The sequence below is a fragment of the Paramisgurnus dabryanus genome, chromosome 2 (assembly GCF_030506205.2).
Source record: "Paramisgurnus dabryanus chromosome 2, PD_genome_1.1, whole genome shotgun sequence".
NCBI lineage: Eukaryota > Metazoa > Chordata > Actinopteri > Cypriniformes > Cobitidae > Paramisgurnus > Paramisgurnus dabryanus.
The window spans coordinates 39,334,011-39,351,849 of NC_133338.1; the positions used below are offsets into that span (position 1 = coordinate 39,334,011).

Genomic DNA, 17,839 nt, shown 5'->3' on the forward strand with positions numbered 1-17,839 from the left:
GGTGACACGGTAAACAGGTGCAGCCATTATTCTCGGAGCTGCTGGCGATATATCCCCATCTCCCAGACTGATGAGGGATCATGTGACAGGAGGGGTGAATTATCTGTCTGTATCAGGGCTCGACTGATTGGGTCTGCCTGCCTTTTACCCGAACATCTTCTGTCCTCCAAAAAAGAGATGAAAAGAGATGATGGTTCCACAATGAACTCTCAGGGTGGGATGCAGCATTCCTACACTCTGTTTCGTCACCCCAGTTTACTCTCAGATACTTTGTTTTCTTCTTTCTTGTCGAATGCTGTTCTTTCCCACATACTTTTATTTGTCACAGCCTATCATGTCCCTTTTTTATCTCACTTTTGTCTTTGCTGCAGTGAATAATATCTTTTTTTTTTCTCCAGAGAATAAAGCTTTTTTTAATTCATAATAGGCAGTCGTCCTGTACGCAAGGTCAGACCAGTTTGTAGGAATTGATTGCTTGGTGCTAAAGTGCTAATCAATGGGAACCTTTTCTGGAGGCTGGAAATGCTAAAACATTTTATTAAAATATGAAGAGAAACATAGTAAATGAAGGTAACGCATAACAACAGGGCACAGAGATTGATGTTGACCAATAGAAGTCATGTTTACCATATTTCCCTGAAAAGGTTTGAACTGCTTGCCTAATGTTTTGAGTCTTTTGAGGTTGGTTTGGTTTTTGCGTCACTATTTGTTGTATCGCTGAAGTATCTGAAGTAGAAATCCTCTTGCTTAGATGACTGTCAAACTATTCCATGGAACTGCTTTGCCTTCAATCTGAACTCTCCGTGACTCGCGGCACTCATACGGGATCCATCATAAACATGTGCCGTCCCTCACAGACTCATTCAAAGCCATTCCGTAAATACGTACACACGTAACTCAATAACCCCGTCTGCTCCTACACAATGTTTTTTTCTTCAGAGAGGAACATGCACCACGCAAGGATTCGCCGGCAGCCAGCGTCCTCCTCGACATATCCAGAGCACTAGGAAGAAACAAACACGTAAACAAAGCAAGAGACAAAGCAAAGATTTTTACGGTCCCCCGAAGACACCTTTTCACCGTATGGCTTTTGACTAAAGGCCCTCGCTGTTGAAGTTAATTTGTAATGCAGGTAGACATTATTCATCCAACCTTCATCCCCCACGTGAACATGCTAAAATCATGCGGTGCCTTCACCATCCGATGATTGACATGGCACATAGGCGCTCTGTCTCTGACAGTTTAGGCAGCATTAGTTGGAGTGGCAGCCGTCTTGCTAGGAGTTAATGATAATAATTATTTAGCATTTTTTATTGCACGATAATTATTTAAGAGGTTCATGTAGTCAGCAGTGTAATCAGTAAAGAGCGATTACAGAAAATCCACAGGCAAGCAGATGGTAGCTGTTGTGTTTTTCCTTTTCTCTTCCCCACTCGTATTAAACTAGCAGGCATTATAGTAGCTTTGGCAAGAGGACAATGAAAAGGGCAAATGATAAAATTAAAAAACACTTCACCATCTAAAAAAAAAAATATATATATATATATATATATATATATATATATATATATATATATATATATATAATCAGTGGCATAATTATGACTTTTTGGTCCTGGGTGCCAACATTGGCCAATCAGTTAACAGCAACAGTGATGTAAAAAGTCCTTCAACAACAAAGAGATGTTCTTAAACAAAAACTCTTGACCCTGTTACTTTTTTGTGAGCGTGCAATGTATCACATTTAGTGTTTGCATGCAATCAAAACTCATAGGTCATTGTTTGGGGATTTTTGAGGTATGTTCTGCTCTTTAGTCTAGTGGGTTTTTTATGATTATTTTAAATTTCACCGTACTCAATCAGCAAAGAAGAAAACCTCGCTCTCTTTCCAGGGTCGGAGTGATCGGTACACAGAGGCTGTTGCCCTACATTCCTGACTAATTGTATAATTGGAAAAAGCTCTCCAAATGAGCGGCCCCCTTTCGCAAGTGCAATCTTCCCAGCGCTTCCCCCTTCAAAGCAAATCACAAAAGAGCATTTTGGGAATAATAATCATTTCAAAAAGCATCCGTTATTAATCCAAAACAGTAGAGCATCACCAGAGCCATCACAAAAATGCCACCTCCATCGCCGCCGCACACAGAGCTGAGAGTCTTCGGGCTCCAACCAGAATTGCAAACTGCGTACGATTTCTATGAAGTGGATAATGCTGTCAAAGTTCACCTTTGACTCTGGTGGGCCTTGATCTTTTGCTCAGAAAATGCCAGCGTTAAGACGCATGAGCTTTGCACACGGTCTCACCTCTTTGATGTCTAAAGATCTACCTGCGAGCTGTCTGCACACTCATATTTTACCGTTATGCCCGTGCTCATAGATGGATTAGATTTTCAGAGTTATGGCCCTTCGCGTGCTGCGTCATTCATTACTACGATGGCAGCGAGAAGGTGGGATGATTTCTGAGGTCGACCGTGTCGCGAAGTGCAGTTAAAAGGAATCTGTTAATTAACCCTATTGATCAGTCAAAAAATAGAGGCAAATGCGATTTGCATACACCAGGCGCGATCGATGCTTTAACTGATTTTTCATCTCCGTTTTTTTTCTCCAAATCTGATTTTCTCTGTTTTCAAAGTGAGAGAAAGGGAGTTGAGCCTAATGCCCATTGATCTGCCATGGCACAGACGCGAATACAAAGCGTTTTATAATGCAGAGAACATATTAGGAACGGTCTGACTTCAAAGTTCAATACGTCGAGTTAGGAAACGTCTTTCTTCGCTGCCTCTCCGTTCCCTAAAACGACGATAATTAAAACGCATTCACAGTTTTGCTCCGTGAACATTGTACTTGTGCATTAAATACTACTCTAATTGTTAGCTGAGTGGAACACGTATTATTAATAAGGTGATATTTCTTCAGGCAAAACAAAACCTGTTCCCTTTTTCCTGATTGAGTTGCAAACAACAACAAGCGAAACGGCAACGTCTAAAAACAAAAACGGGTGGGGGAAAACAATAGGTGTTAAAAAAGCAATATGCTGTGTTTTCTCAAGAGCATCTTATTATAGCGTATTGATTTATAAGGCTTTAAATGCGATCCACCACGCAACAGTCAAGGGCAGAAAGAAAGCGAGAGAGAAAATGGCAAGAAAGAGATGGCTACAGAGGGGCTTAGTGGCAGCGCTGGAGAATGCCCTGTGCTGAATAGTTTTGGAACACAAAAGGGTAATTGTTTTAGCCCAGATGTTGCTTGCGCACAACAAGCAGGATACAATGTTCCTACTGAGCTGATGAGCCCAATCAGTAGAATGATTAAAAATTGATTTTGTCCCTGTAATTACAGTATGTAAACTACTTAGCCAGGATTGCAAAGGAAGTGATTTTCTAATTACGTATATACTCTGGTGTCTAATGATTGGTTTTTTGAAGTAATGAAGAGAGGGTCCTAACGACTCCTCTGTGTTCTGTTGGTTAAGGGGAAAAAGTGTAAGCGAGAGAGAGAGAGACAGAGAGACAGAGAGACGAGAAAGAGAGACCATCGTTAGGGCAAAGGCAGTAGGCAGACAAAGAGCTGAAATTGAATTTTCGCCACGGTGAAAGGCGAAGGGATTGTGTTTGTTAACATGCGGGCTGAACGCTAATGGTGGCCGTGACTTGCGTGGGGTCACCAGTCCGACAATCTGGACTCTCCAATTAAATCCCCCCGGAGTCATCATTACAACACACGCGCACACATTTTTATCATGTTTTTGAGTTGAAAGTATAATATAATTATTGGACAGCAAACTACATACTGTATTTGTTTCTTGTTTAGGTGGCCAGCAGCTTGTAAAATAATAGGACCTCTGTGGTCAGCTGTCAAAAAAACAACCCTGTAACCATGACACTGAAACACTAAAGCTATGATTTGCATTTTTTGTGTGATAAAATCATTTAAAAATGTTTTTAAGCATTTCTATTAATTTTTTTTTTCCAAATTCTAACAATTTCTGTGATTGTCAGTTAACGTATATTATATTAATCATTTTATTCTAATAGTTAAAATCCATTTCAATCTGTTAATTTATCCGGTCAGTGTTTATCGTTTAAAATAATTTTGTTTTCAAGTCTCATTGTCTCGGTCAAGAAGGTCACAGGCCCCTCTAAAAAATAAATCAAGCACATATCTGCGCTGTGAATAACATTAAACATTTCAGCCCTGCTTTTAAATTCTTTAGCAACAGATTAGAGTAATCTGATAACGGCTGGCATTCTCCGAAGCGAACAGGACGGAAAAAAGAAAACAAACAAACAAAGATTCCACACAATCGGAAGCGACGCTCACGCAACGTTACATTGTGGGTGGATTTGTGGGTGACACAAATCCAGATTCATTATGACGAACAGAAAACTTTGAGGAAAAGAAAACCAAGAGAAATAGAGAGAGAGAATCGCTCAAGCTTTGAAATGCTGCCAGTATCAAACTGTAGTTTTCAGACACAGTTGATTGGAAGAGAAGCCGATAGCTCGGCGCAGTCTGGCCCCTTTAATAATTCATTTAGTTAGGCTATGATCTATCATTTTGTACCTTTTGACATGCGATATTGAAATTTAATATTGCATCAATACAAATGATGTATTGCCAGTCGGCGCTGGGGATGTGGATGGGAAAGCGATCTTTGGATGTCACTTCCCCCTCTTTTCTTTTCAAAGCTAGATTGTGCTTGAACACAAAGGCAGATGTTCGGTAAAGAACGCTTCTCTTCCACAACTTTGATATGTATGTTTAAAAAATGACATCTTTAAAGACTTGCGTAGCGCTCGATGTGTTGGGTGTGGGTGCGCGAGTGTTTGGCGTGTGTGTGGTGAAAGTGAGGAAGATGGCATCGTTGCTTAGAGGAAGAGTCGAGACGCGGTCTGTTATAGAGCGCCTTCACATCATCTCTATCCCATGACACACAACTCACTGTTGCCACAGAGTCGGACAGCAGTGCAGAAACATTGTCATGTCACAGAGTATATAGTACATTAGTCTCTTTTAATATTTATTTTGTGATGGAGAATTAAACGTGTGGTACAGAAACTCACATCTTTTTTTCTTTTGAGCTCCTACCACGACCAATATTTGATACCTTTATGAATAAAAAGTATTTTTGTAAATATTAAATGGTTAAATTTACATGTAAACATATTAAGTGTATTTAAAAAGTAGTTGTTTTGTTAAAGGGGCCATGTCACAAGACTTTTTTGAGTAGCAAATAAATCTTTGGTGTCCCCAGAGCACATATGTGAAGTTTAGCTCAAAATACCATATAGATAATTTACTACAGCATGTTAAAATTGCCACTTTGTAGGTGTGTGCAAAAATGTACCATTTTGGGTGTCCTTTAAAATGCAAATGAGCAGATGAAATGCAAACACTGATCACAATGATGGTGGTTTGTTGAAATTGAAACTCAATTGTGCTTTCAATAATTCTCTCTCTCTCTCTCTCTCTCTCTCTCTCTCTCTCTCTCTCTCTCTCTCTCTCTCTCTCTCTCTCTCTCTCTCTCTCTCTCTCTCTCTCTTTTTCTCTGCAATAAATGGCAGTGCTGAGGTTGGTTAGTTCAGATTAAGGGGCGGTATTATTATAATAAGAGCTCTTTTTAACATCATAAGGAGAGACAAATTTCAACGACCTATTTTTTCATGTGCTTGTAGAGAATGGTTCACCAAAACTAAGTTACTGTGGTGATCTTTTTCACATTTTCTAAGTTTATAGAAGCAGTGGGGACCCAATCATAGCACTTAAACATGGAAAAAAACAGATTTTCATGCCATGGCCCCTTTAACACTTAATATAAGTTATCAGATTGTCTATTTAATAACAATATTCAGAGGACAGAGAAAAACAAATAACAACACAAACAGCATTACTGCATTTTATGGTTATATGAACAGAAGGCAATTTCTTTTTCCAACTATATGCTAACATAATTTATTGTATTTAATTTTGATGCTTATAAAATGAGTCGATTTTGTAATGCTAAATCAATTATTAAATTCTTCTTATTAAAAGAAACTCTTAGGGTCAATATTTTTATGTGAGAATTGATCCTCTCAGTACAACGTTTTTAGTATCGAAGACAATGAAGTAGTTTAAGGTCGATCTGCCCACCCCCAACGTAAAGATGACTTGTACTCATAGCAACTTTTGGATGTCATGTTTGAGGAAGTATATTTTGGGCTGAAACCCCTTTTGTTTATCAGTTAAAGCTGTCTTTATGAGCTGTGATTTCTGACACTTGTTCCTTAGGCACTGCAGCTAGTGCTAATGATATCCGATGAGTCTCTCCCATGCTCCACCCCGCCACTGTCATTAACACATGGCTTGCCTCCAGTTTACTCTTGCACAATGGCAACCAGAGCCGGATGTCAATTAGACTTTCTTAGGGTAAATGCTGTAGGTGAAGACACACAGGTGAGATAAAATACAAGTTATTAATAAGATCTTTACCTTAATATGGCAAATTGAGATTTTGAAGATGAGGACTGAAATAGATGTCGTGTTGATTAAATAAAATAAGCAAATATTGTGTTAAAAAATTACAGGTCTTAAAGGCTGGTGTGTAGATGTTTTTATCATTTTGTAGATGTGATAAGACATTCACTACCTGTTCGTAGCCTATCAGGAGATATTTAATGTTAAATATACACCAATATATAACCAGATTTTGGACCAATGAGATTTCGTTATCTACACTCCGAGCTGAAATCTGTCGGAAAGATCTTTAACTTACATCTGTGGACACGACATGAGAATCATGGACTCACATTAATAGTAAGGAACAATTACAGTGTTCCTCTATTAGAGATGTGATAACGATCTTATCTAAAGGTATATTTTGTCATCACACAGCAATCATAAATTTATGCACGTGCGTTCGTGTGCACGCGAGCGTGTTCTCTGTCACTGGGTTGATGGACTTTTGCTGCACTTCATATTAGAAATCTGAGGCAGCAAATAAAGATTGATTCGGACGAAAAATCAAAAAATGCATATGATATCTCAACATATATTATGATTTACTAGTACGTGACATGTTCGGGCACATATGCATACACATAATCAACTGTCCCCGCGTATTCATAGGGGGCGGCTGTGTTATTAAAGTCATATGACATAATTGCATTTGATGTTGAATAAGCCGGGATTCGGTGTCTCTCCCATGTGAGGATGGCAGGAGTGATGGACGAGCACATTAGCGGCAGGGACAACATTAGATTTGCTCAAAATTATTGATCTTTTGTTTGCCAGCCAAGTCGGCAATAAATAACCGAATAACAGAGATGCGACTCATTATCGCTGTGCCAACTGACAGACCTCTATCAAAACTACTCTCTTGCCCCCATCTCGCTCTCCTTTTCTCTCTTGTTCTCCCAGACACACGGCAGTATTAATCTGCTTTTAATTCTTATACTTTCACAGCTTCTGCTTTAACTTTAGGCCTTACTATCTGATTCCCTTAAAATTTTAATCCAGACGTGATAACCTGTATTATTCCATATTTTACACACCCGCATTCGGAAGCTCTCTGTTTTATTCCCACCTTCTTAGTGGAAAAAATCCTTTTATCACACAATGGGTAATTTATATCCATTACCAACGTTTTCAATCCTTTTCAGGGCTGCTGTCAGTGCCTTTGGCACCCTCATGATTAATGTGATCTAATAATAGTGTGCCATTATATTTCCTTTAGTAAAACATGTACCAACATCCTATTCAGCCCCAACCAAATTCATAGCCTCTTAGAATGGTTCTCGCCCTGCTTGAGCTGAAAGACAAGATTGCTATTTTTGCACAGGGGATGATTGTGGAGAGGATTCAGGGATCCATGGGCTCGCGTTCAGCGTCATTTGAAGGCATGAGACGATGTGATTGTGTGTGTGTGTGATGGGAGTGAGGCAGCATCTTAGCCAGTTAGCGTTCGGCAGGTTGTTTATCGGGGCTGTAATGTGGAAGTGGATGAGTATGTTCATGGAGAAGTTATAGTAATTTTTGAGCTCTCGTTCTTTCGATCTGCTTTTTTCGTTTGTTTAAGCACGAGTGTAGATTTGGGACAGGGCCTGTCCTAACTACTTAAGCTGCTACTTAATAATCCCTTGTGCCTTAATGCGGTGTAAGTGAGTGGTCCACATTAAATAGTTTTGCAAAGTTGACGTTTCCTGTGGTGTGACATAAAATGGTTCATCTTGGGCTATATATAAGAAATTTTGCTAATTGCGTTATAATTATTATGTATGCCGTTTTTATGACCTCATTAATTGAGGGACTACCGTACGTGGAATATTTGTGCTTTTAAAAAATAATTTGTCACACCGCAGGAACATTTAAAGTGAACTAGTAAAGGCAAAAAGCTAATTAGAAATAGTGAGAAACCGTCACACACTTCTCTTTATACATTCATATAAATACATCATCTTGATATGCAAAAACTAAAATTAAATAAAAAAATGGTTATTGATGGTTATGCACAGAGCAGCAGTGAATAGTACTGTTATAATGTATTACTCTACTAGACATAACATTTTTTTCTCTCCATACATATAATTGTTTAATGAAAACCAGTATAAAGGCAAGAACCGAGATTAAGTAATAAAATCATCTTCATTTGTATTGTTGTTTCTATAATTTACAAAAGACAGTAATACATACTAATAATAATAATAATAAATACTTTTTCTAAACATGTAAAACTGATCAGCTGTTACAAGTAATTTCAATGTGTAGATTAAAAAAAGCAACCATAGACCATAAACCATGCATTAAAGATTGTGCATTACAAAATTATGTGATCAATAAGTCATGAATACATGTGTTTTTACATTAGCCTACTTTAACTCACAAGTATTTTTTATAAGTTACAGCAACTTTTTGCAGCTGGTTGCCAGTAAATTACTGTAGAAGATAAAGACTGAAAATGTTTCATGTTCATTTAACTTTGAACAAACTGTTGCCAGAAAATAACATAAATGTAAAATCTACAGTAAGTTGCCAGCTGCCAGTAATACTGTAGCTTCTACAATTTTTTTACAGTGTAGGCAAAATATAAAATAATAAGTTAAAAGTAAGTTCTACAGCCAATTTGATTTGATTTAAGGCAGCAAGAACGTTTCTACAGTGAATGTGTGTATGCGTCTGTCATGATTTTGTTTATTACCCATGTGGTTGGTGGTGAGGACCGGTTTGCGGAGGGTCCCACCACTGTGTGAATTGATATCAGATGGTCATGATGACTCAAACAATATCACATCCAGTCTTCATTGAGTCAAGGGGCAGCTGACCCCCTATCACAGACTACACAGGATAATCTACAGCTGTCAACACTGTTTATCCTACTTACCTCTAGCTCATTTTCATTTTACAGAGTTAAGCAACAAATTTAGCTGTAAACAGCTAATTTGCTTCTAGCGCTAGTTACTTGTGTTTAGGAACAGCATGACATTAACATTTACCCTACAGAATGCACTCACTTATAAATGTTCCTGGTCTAATTGGGTATACTTCATTTTTGACAGAGCATGTTGTTCTAAAAGAAAAAAGTCATGGGCTTTCATCTTCTGCCATCTCTTTTGCCTTCACCTAACGTTCACCTCTGAAATGAATTGCATGCAAAGATAATATTAACCAACTGCATTATAGTCAACCCCTCACAATCCAAACAAATTCGGTTTCTTGCACAAATTGTTACGTTATTTCTTACTAAATATTCTGTTTCACGCAGACACACATCATATTATGGAAGCTAAATGCAATGTGATTACCGTGTCATGTTATGAAAGAAAGGAAAGATGAAAAAAATTTAAATGAAACTCAATCCACAGGAAAATCAAACCGTATTATCTAATGCAGTGTGCTTGAGCTGTGTTAGCTGTGGTCACTTAAGATCAAGCAAAGTTAAAGTTGACAGGGAATGTGATAGAGGTTCTGTGGTTGGGAATAATCTACTTCAACACAGGCAAAAAATAACAGATAAACAGAGGTACATGATGCTTTCCTCTTATATGTTAAACACAAATGTGAAAGGGGCTTATGAACAATGGGAAGTGTACATGTAGTTGTTTTAAAGGATTAGTCAATTTTCTTAAAAAAAATCCAGATATTTTACTCACCACCATTTCATCCAAAATGCTTATGTCTTTCTTTGTTCAGTCATGAAGAAATTATGTTTTTTTGTGGAAAAAATGCCAGGATTTTTCTCATTTTAATGGACGTTTAAATGCTGTTTAAAATTGCAGTTTCAAAGGACTCTAAATGATCTCAAATGAGGCATAAGTGTCCTATCTAGCGAAACAATTGTCATTTTTGGCAAGAAAAATAAAAAAATATGCACTTTTAAACCACAACTTCTCGTCTTCCTCCGGGCCTGTGACGCGCCAGCGCGACCTCACATAATACGTCATCACGTCAAGAGGTCATGGATGACGTTTGCAAAACTACGCCCCAGTGTTTGGTGTGGAGAAAGAGGACCGTTCCGACGTATTTGTATGTTGAATGATACTAATTAATTTCTTTGTGTCAGTTTATTGTTTAAAATGGTCCGCAAATGTGCGTTTCATATATTTAAACCGTGACCTTTCGACTGCAACTCAACTGCATTAAAACTGTTAAGTGTTGTCCATTAAAGTCCATTAAAATAAGAAAAATCCTGGAATGTTTTCCTCAAAAAAACATAATTTATTTTCGACTGAACAAAGAAAGACATCAACATTTTCGATGACATGGTGGTGAGGAAATTATCTGGATTTTTTTTAAGCAAATTGACTAATCCTTTAAATTATAAATCAGATTTTTTTATTTTAAAACAGATAATGCAAAATTAAGATTATGCAAAAATACAAGAATTATGGGTCAGTATGGGGTGTTGGTTAAACAGGTGAGTCATCTTCTCTTCCCCTCCTGCCCTATTTAACTGGGGAAACCCTTCAGGCAGATGGGGGAGGGAGGGTGGGCAGACATGCAAGGGGGGCAGCAGAGGAGATTGCTGTGAGCTCAGCATTTTCTAGGGCCTAGACCAAAGCTAAGCAGACAGAGAGAGAGAGAGAGAGAGAGAGAGAGAGAGAGAGAGAGAGATGCTCCCGCTGAATAGGCCTCCGTCTGAGCTGTGACTGTGTGCACGCCTGGTGGCACAACCGCCTGTCTGTTATTCCCATGATGCAATCCGTATGGGGTGATGATGATGACCATAATGATGAAGATGATTATTATGACTACCCACTTTGTGGCTTTATATCATCTGTCCCTATACATGCGGATCTGCGCCGCAGCTAATTCCCCTTTAATCTCCGAAATGTTCCGGCATAGCAGAGGACGAGACACTCATAGCAACAGATCTTTAAATAACATATTACGGGACAGGCGGCACCATATGCGACGCTTTCAAACCAACCATGCAAAAAATGCGAAATTGTGATGAAATCACTCAAACCGAGTCCTGAAACTACTTACGATGTGAAGTGTATGTGCGAATGGGTTTATAGCGAGTGCAGGTGGCCCAGGTGGGGTGACGTAAGCGGGCGGCACTTTTCCGGGTTAGCTCACCTAGCTGCTATTTCTAACAGAGCTGGTGGAATGTCCCGTACTGGCGAGTGGAAATATGCTGCGGAGGTGTGGGTGAATATGTAGCGCTCGTCTGTTGATGGCACATTTTAAAATTATGAAATAATAAATAAAAAAGATGCTGCCATGTTGATTTATGTCTATTTATATTAAAGTCAAGATGGTCTGCGAGCTTGACACCTAAATGCAGCGGTGCAAAGCTGTTTTCTCTCTGCTCTTTCACACAACCTCTCTCTATCGCTCTCTCTCTCTCCGCCGATTGCCAGAGTCAGAAGGATGACGTGAAATAAATATGTGTCATAATTCTGAAGAGAGTGGGAAGATATGCAGCGTATGTCTGTGTGTGTGTGAAAGTAAAGAGTCCTGTGGTTATGAACTCAAGCATTATGGTACTGTAAAGGTTTAAATAATTGAGAGCTCACATTATTTTGAAATGCCATTCTCTACAATTGAGTCAGTGAGTTTAATACGAAGGGCATCGGAGGCCCTGTGAAATGTGAAGGAGCACATTTGGTCTCTTTCGCCACTGCTCTCTGTCAGGAGATGTGGGATTTTGTCACACAGGTGACATGGATGCTGTCAAAAACCTGGTACTGGAGTTCATCTCGTATGTTCATCTCATGGCCTTGTATGATCAGAGGCATTGACAAAAATGTGAAACAAAAACCTGCCATATTTTATTCATACTTCAAAAGTGTCCTGGTCTGCGTAAGTGCTAGCCACAGATCAATCTTACGGATTGCACAAGGCAGCCGGCGGGTAGAGAGAGAAAGAGAGAGAGGCGTTATCGATTTATCAGTGGAATATAGCGTGTGTTTGCCTTAAATGGCCACACTAAACCCAGCTGTCACTAACTTGACATGCTGGCATTTACACATGCACACATACATATGGGAGGATAGATGGAGTCACACACATTTTCATGCGGCTAAATGAGTACTATAAATACAGCTATGCTAATAAAAATGCACATCCTCTGTGCATATAAGTTTACCTTGACACACATATAACAATAAAAAGCGATCACACTGCTGTATTGTAACTAAGAGGCAGATTCTCACTTATGGATGGTATTTTTAAATTTTCAACCACACCAATCATTGCGCCTTTTCATGGAGCCACACAAACACACACCTGGCACGCAGACAGCGGAGGGCTGGGTGGTGAGGAGCTTGCAGCGTGAGATGCAGCATTGCGGGCCATAAAAAGGATAGTTTAACAATTGATCGGCAGAGCAGTGGTTGAAATGGCAGCTGTAAATCAATTTTATCTCTCAGCCTCTAAAGAGTGTTTTCTAATGAGGTTAATGTCACATAATGACCAAATTCCGCCATTTAAGAGATGGCCTCAAGGTGTGCACGCAAGATAGATGTCGCCCGGCTCGTGTTAACGTAAGACGACTTGGCGCACGAGAGAAAAGGTTCTCGCCATGTTATAGGTGTAAAAAAATCTAGTAGATGAGGTCAGAGAGGGGAGGATGGAGAAAATAAATGGGACTTTGAATGGTGGGATCTTTAAGAACAGAATGACCCAATATTAATGCTTAACGAAATCACAGGGTTGTGTAAGGAGGATTGTGGTGGAATGCCAGAAGCTCAAAGAGTTCAAATGCTTGTTCTTTACAACACAAATTATTTAATGGATACATATAACCTGTCCTGCATTTGTATGTGTATCCTAAAAATGCAGGACAGGTTGGATGTTTGTGCGCACACTCATTTATACACCTCCTCTCCTCAGGTGTGAAGAGTTTGGCATACTCAGCTATTTGCACCCACTCAGGAAAAATTAATTCAAGCTCTGGACAGAAGAAGAAATATTAAGAAAACTGTCAGATTCGAAGACTAGCATCTATCATAAGAGCCCTAAAGCTATTACTATGGTCTAATCAGGTTTAATATGATTTCCTATCAAACCATGTCCAAAAAATCCTTGCCCCAATTCTGAAACAACGTTACAACTGATGACACAGGATAAATAGTTTTGTTCCCGTTCTTCTTCTGTTTTTTTTGTGCCATGGAATTTACATGATGAATAAATACCTGTACATTTTAAATGAACAAATAAATAAACTATTATTGGGTTATACCACGGGTCTGTTGAATGCTGTATTCTGATTGGTTGAGAAATGTTTTTTTGATAACCACACACCTAACTTGTCAAATATCTTAAAAATAGGCACCAGAGCAATGTTTGTTGTAACCGTGGTATAAGCCGAATAATTTACTCCTGTCCTTTGATTTAATTGAAAATAATCGGTCTCGTGCAGGTATTTAGCCTTAGATGGAGTTTACCACCCGCTTTTGGCTGCATTCCCAAACAACCCGACTCTGAGAAGTCTGCGCCCCGGCGGGGGTAGTCACCGGCCTCACACCGTCAACGAGCTAAGCCTCCATCAGAAGGACGTAGGCCGGGGATTCGGCACTGGGCTCCTCCCTTTTCCCTCGCCGCTTCTGAGGGAATCCTTGTTAGTTTCTTTTCCTCTGCTTAGTAATATGCTTAAATTCAGAGGGTCATCTCGTCCGATCCGAGGTCATAACCAGAGGGAGCAGTGCGCCAGCCCCGCTCGGGGGCCTGGCTGGAGAGAGTCGTCGCCGCCTGGCCGCCCTCTCCGCTTCGCGTTGTGCCGTATTACCACCTTGGGTGTGCATTATTTTCTTATAATTCAATGGCCTGTCGTCAATTATTCCTTACATAATCACCATTATAATAGTGCAATGAAGGCACTGATTATTAGTTATATTATATGTGTATATAATATAGCCAAGGATAAAAATATTATTAACAAAAACCACACATGTAGGTGATCTCAAATCAGAACCCTTTAAATTATAGGGTACCACAATTTTTCATTTTATGTATACGATTTTCTTTTTTCCTTTTTATCTAACCCTCTCTCTCTCGCCATTCTTTGTGCTTTTAAGAATTGAGTGGTAGATGATATGATTTTGGGGGGATTAGGCTGGCGTGTCGGTTCTGTGCAGGCGCTGACCTATAAAGAAGGCCTTTAAGGAGCCTCATTAATCCACCTGTCCAGGAATACTATATTTATATGTGTCTCTCAGGTCTGGTCTGAGGTGCTCAAATACGATGTGGAATTACCACCACTGGCACCTAATTCATTCCAGTGTGATTAGTGACACAACCGCATGGAAGCCGCTGTGGGTGGCATACGGTGTAGACGCCGGGGTCTTTATATGGGTAAGCCAGCGCAGTGCTCACAGAAGTATGTGTGTGATTGAAAGCGTACAATGTATGCACTTAAAAACTCTACAGTTTAATACAGTACACTTCCTTTATGGTTTTGATCTCACAAACCCAAACACTTATGGTGGGAATCAGATTTGTGGCCTTTCACCGTCTTCGTCTCCACGATTTCCTTGTCAGTCTTCCCACAGTCTCGGCTCAAATCAGGTTTGCGCACCATCCACCTTCGCCCTCTTAGCATCCGTCAACAACCGCCATAAAAGCAGCATATACCCTATTTTGATCCGTTCACGTTTTGAAGCACCACTTACGCTCGATGAGGGTCTTTCTCTCACTCTCTCTCGCGCTCACTCCATTTTTTCTTCCATTCTTTGATTGATATGTGAAATAAGTCCCTCTCCTGCTCTCTAAAGGCAGTCGGTGTGGAAGGCCTGAAAGGTGGCCATTGTCAATGCGAGAGCACTTTGTCAGGAAACAATTCTGTTCCCAAGGCCCGGAGGACATGTTAAAAAAGATACAGCCCCCATTGTGTACTATAGGAACTTTAATTTTGCTTGTGAGGTCATTTTAATCCTGATGAATTTTTATAGTCGCTGTGGCGCTGAATGGGGAGCAGTGCTAATGCTTGATTAAAAAAAAAAAAAAAACGGGGAGAGAGAAAAATCTACCACCCACAGACCACCTAAACTTAAGGCATTAAAAAAGGCCAGACAGAAAGGAATTGGAGAAGCTTTTGTTGAGGGACACATTGGGGTGTATTTAAGTTTACAAAGGAGTTCTCCTCAATGGAGACTGGTTCCTACATGGAAGCTTAAAATCGGTGGGAGCTTAAAGATAGCCGTTGTGTAAAGAAACACCGGTCATCGCTAAAGCAGTCTGAGAGAAAGAATTTGAAAAGAAGAAATAATGTGATGCTTTTCTCTCTTCACCTCCATCCTCTCTATTTTATGAGAGTTTTACAGAAATGTGAAGCAGCGCTGTAATACCACACCATAAAAACACGGAAAAGGGAAGACGAGCAGGAAACGCCTGAGCGTCTGAAATTGAATTAACAGAATGAAGGTGCGTGTAAAACCGCTATGGAGGAAATCTCACGCCATTTTTAACTTGTTTTGTCTGTCTCTTCATACGCATTTAGAATCAAAGTTCCTCAGACTTCCACAAAAGCTGAATTGTTTTGGGTTCCCGGCCCTCCCCTCACAAAAGAGAGTTCTCTAACTTTGAGGTTTACTCTGAGATTTAGCTTAATCCCCATTTGTACGCCGAGACTTGATCTGGTGTTTGCGTCGTAGTTTTATTTCCTCCATCTTTTTTTGTAGGTTTTCAATGTATTTTGTTGTCAGTGTGACTCTCTTTGTCTTTTTGGGCAAACTTTTGAATATGCCTTTGAAGGAAACACAAACAGTCAAATACAACAGATGCAAACTATGGGAGCTATAGAGAAGAATTCAATTACGCCACTGAGATGCTGTAATTGATCCATACGATCCATTCTTACTTTTTTAACTCCCCCCGCCTCAATTTTTTCTAATCTGTTGTTTAATGAAAACAAAATCCTGTTTTCAGAATAAGGACTGGCTGCCTGACTCATGCCTGACTATTTATATAATCTCCCGTCTTTCCAAATGGGAACATGTTATGCCTTGTGCTAAACGCATCATTTGCATCACTCTGTGCTGTATTTGGAGATGTTTGACTCTCATTCTTTGAACTCGAGTCCGATATAGCCTGCTCCACACAGCCTGTGTGTTATTCCTTTCCCCGCCCCCATCTCCCCCACAATGTTTCAAGGAAAACACTTTCAGAGGAAAAATTTTCAAAAAAGTTAAAGAACATAAGAACATGGAAGCGCCTAAATGTAAAGTCTGTTGCAAAGTTTGCGATGTGCTGCACCAGACTCTGACCTAGTGACTTGCTTTTTGCGTTCATTTAATTGGCAGGTAAAACTTTCTTTTCAATGACTCTGCTCTTTGCACCCCTTCTCCGTTGTGGGCTTTCAGGAGCATGCGGTACATTAATACGGACACCTGCTTTGTTCCTGGCAGCCTGGTTCCCGTTGTCGTGCCTCGTACACTCGTTCCTCCTCTTTCATCATCTTTCAGTGTCTTTTAGTGGTCTGTCTGCAAAGGGCCGGCCTGATCTTACAGCAGGGCTGAGGTTTCACTTTGCCACCCATCCTCTAGAGAGAGCATGTGTGCAAGGGTGCGGGTGTTTGACTCTGTTTACACAGGGAAATCACATTGCTCAGAGGTTGCTCTTTAATTGCTCATGAGAATTCTCAGTTATGTTTCTTTTAAGTACTGACATTGTCTCAGATGGCTGTCATTAAACTGATTAGGAGATACAAATAGACACAAATTAACATGGAAAGTTTACATGCAGATTAAAAATAAAGATGCAAGATTTGTATGTACTGTATAGTGCATCACATAACTTTAATGGTATTATTTTTTTTAAAGTTAACTTTCATTTTGACTTTGATTGCAAATCTAAGCACAGAGTTTGAAACATCCGTGTGACCTTTTCTAAAAGTGGAAACACTTGCGGGTTCTTCCTTCTCTGGAGAAATTGTGAGAAGCACCAGATGAAAGCCAAAAGTCAAACAGCATTTAAAACTTGACCACAGTTTTGATTTTGTGGTAAAGTCGGCTGACCAAGGAATTCAAGCAGGTGCACTATGAAAAAGTCAAAAATGAAAGCACTTACTCATGCAGTTTAATGTACAGCATTTAGACCATGACGGTCTTTATCATGCCATAATTTTTTTAGTGCCGTCCGGTCAGAATGTAGCACGCACCTGTGCTGTCCCAGAAACTATTTACAATCTACAAAACAGTGTCACGAAGCAAGAGATGAAATGCACAATCAAACTCCGATTCTTCGTTTAATTAAATCTCACTGAGGTTAAGCAGGAGAGAGAAAGAGGGTGGGGAGGGGGACGAGAGAAAGAGAGAAGAATTCGGAGAAGGGCACAATATGTTCTGTTACATTATACTTTCTTAGCTGAGAGAGAGGCAAAAGGGCAGTGAAAAGGAATACTTGCTATTTAATTACTGTCAGC

At 39.7% G+C, this 17,839-nt stretch overlaps 1 protein-coding gene across 5 annotated transcripts in view; it reads left to right on the forward strand.

The window, feature by feature from the left end:
* znf536 (zinc finger protein 536) overlaps positions 1 to 17,839 on the forward strand; it is a 189,356-nt gene that overhangs the window by 22,548 nt on the left and 148,969 nt on the right. The window lies entirely within an intron of this gene.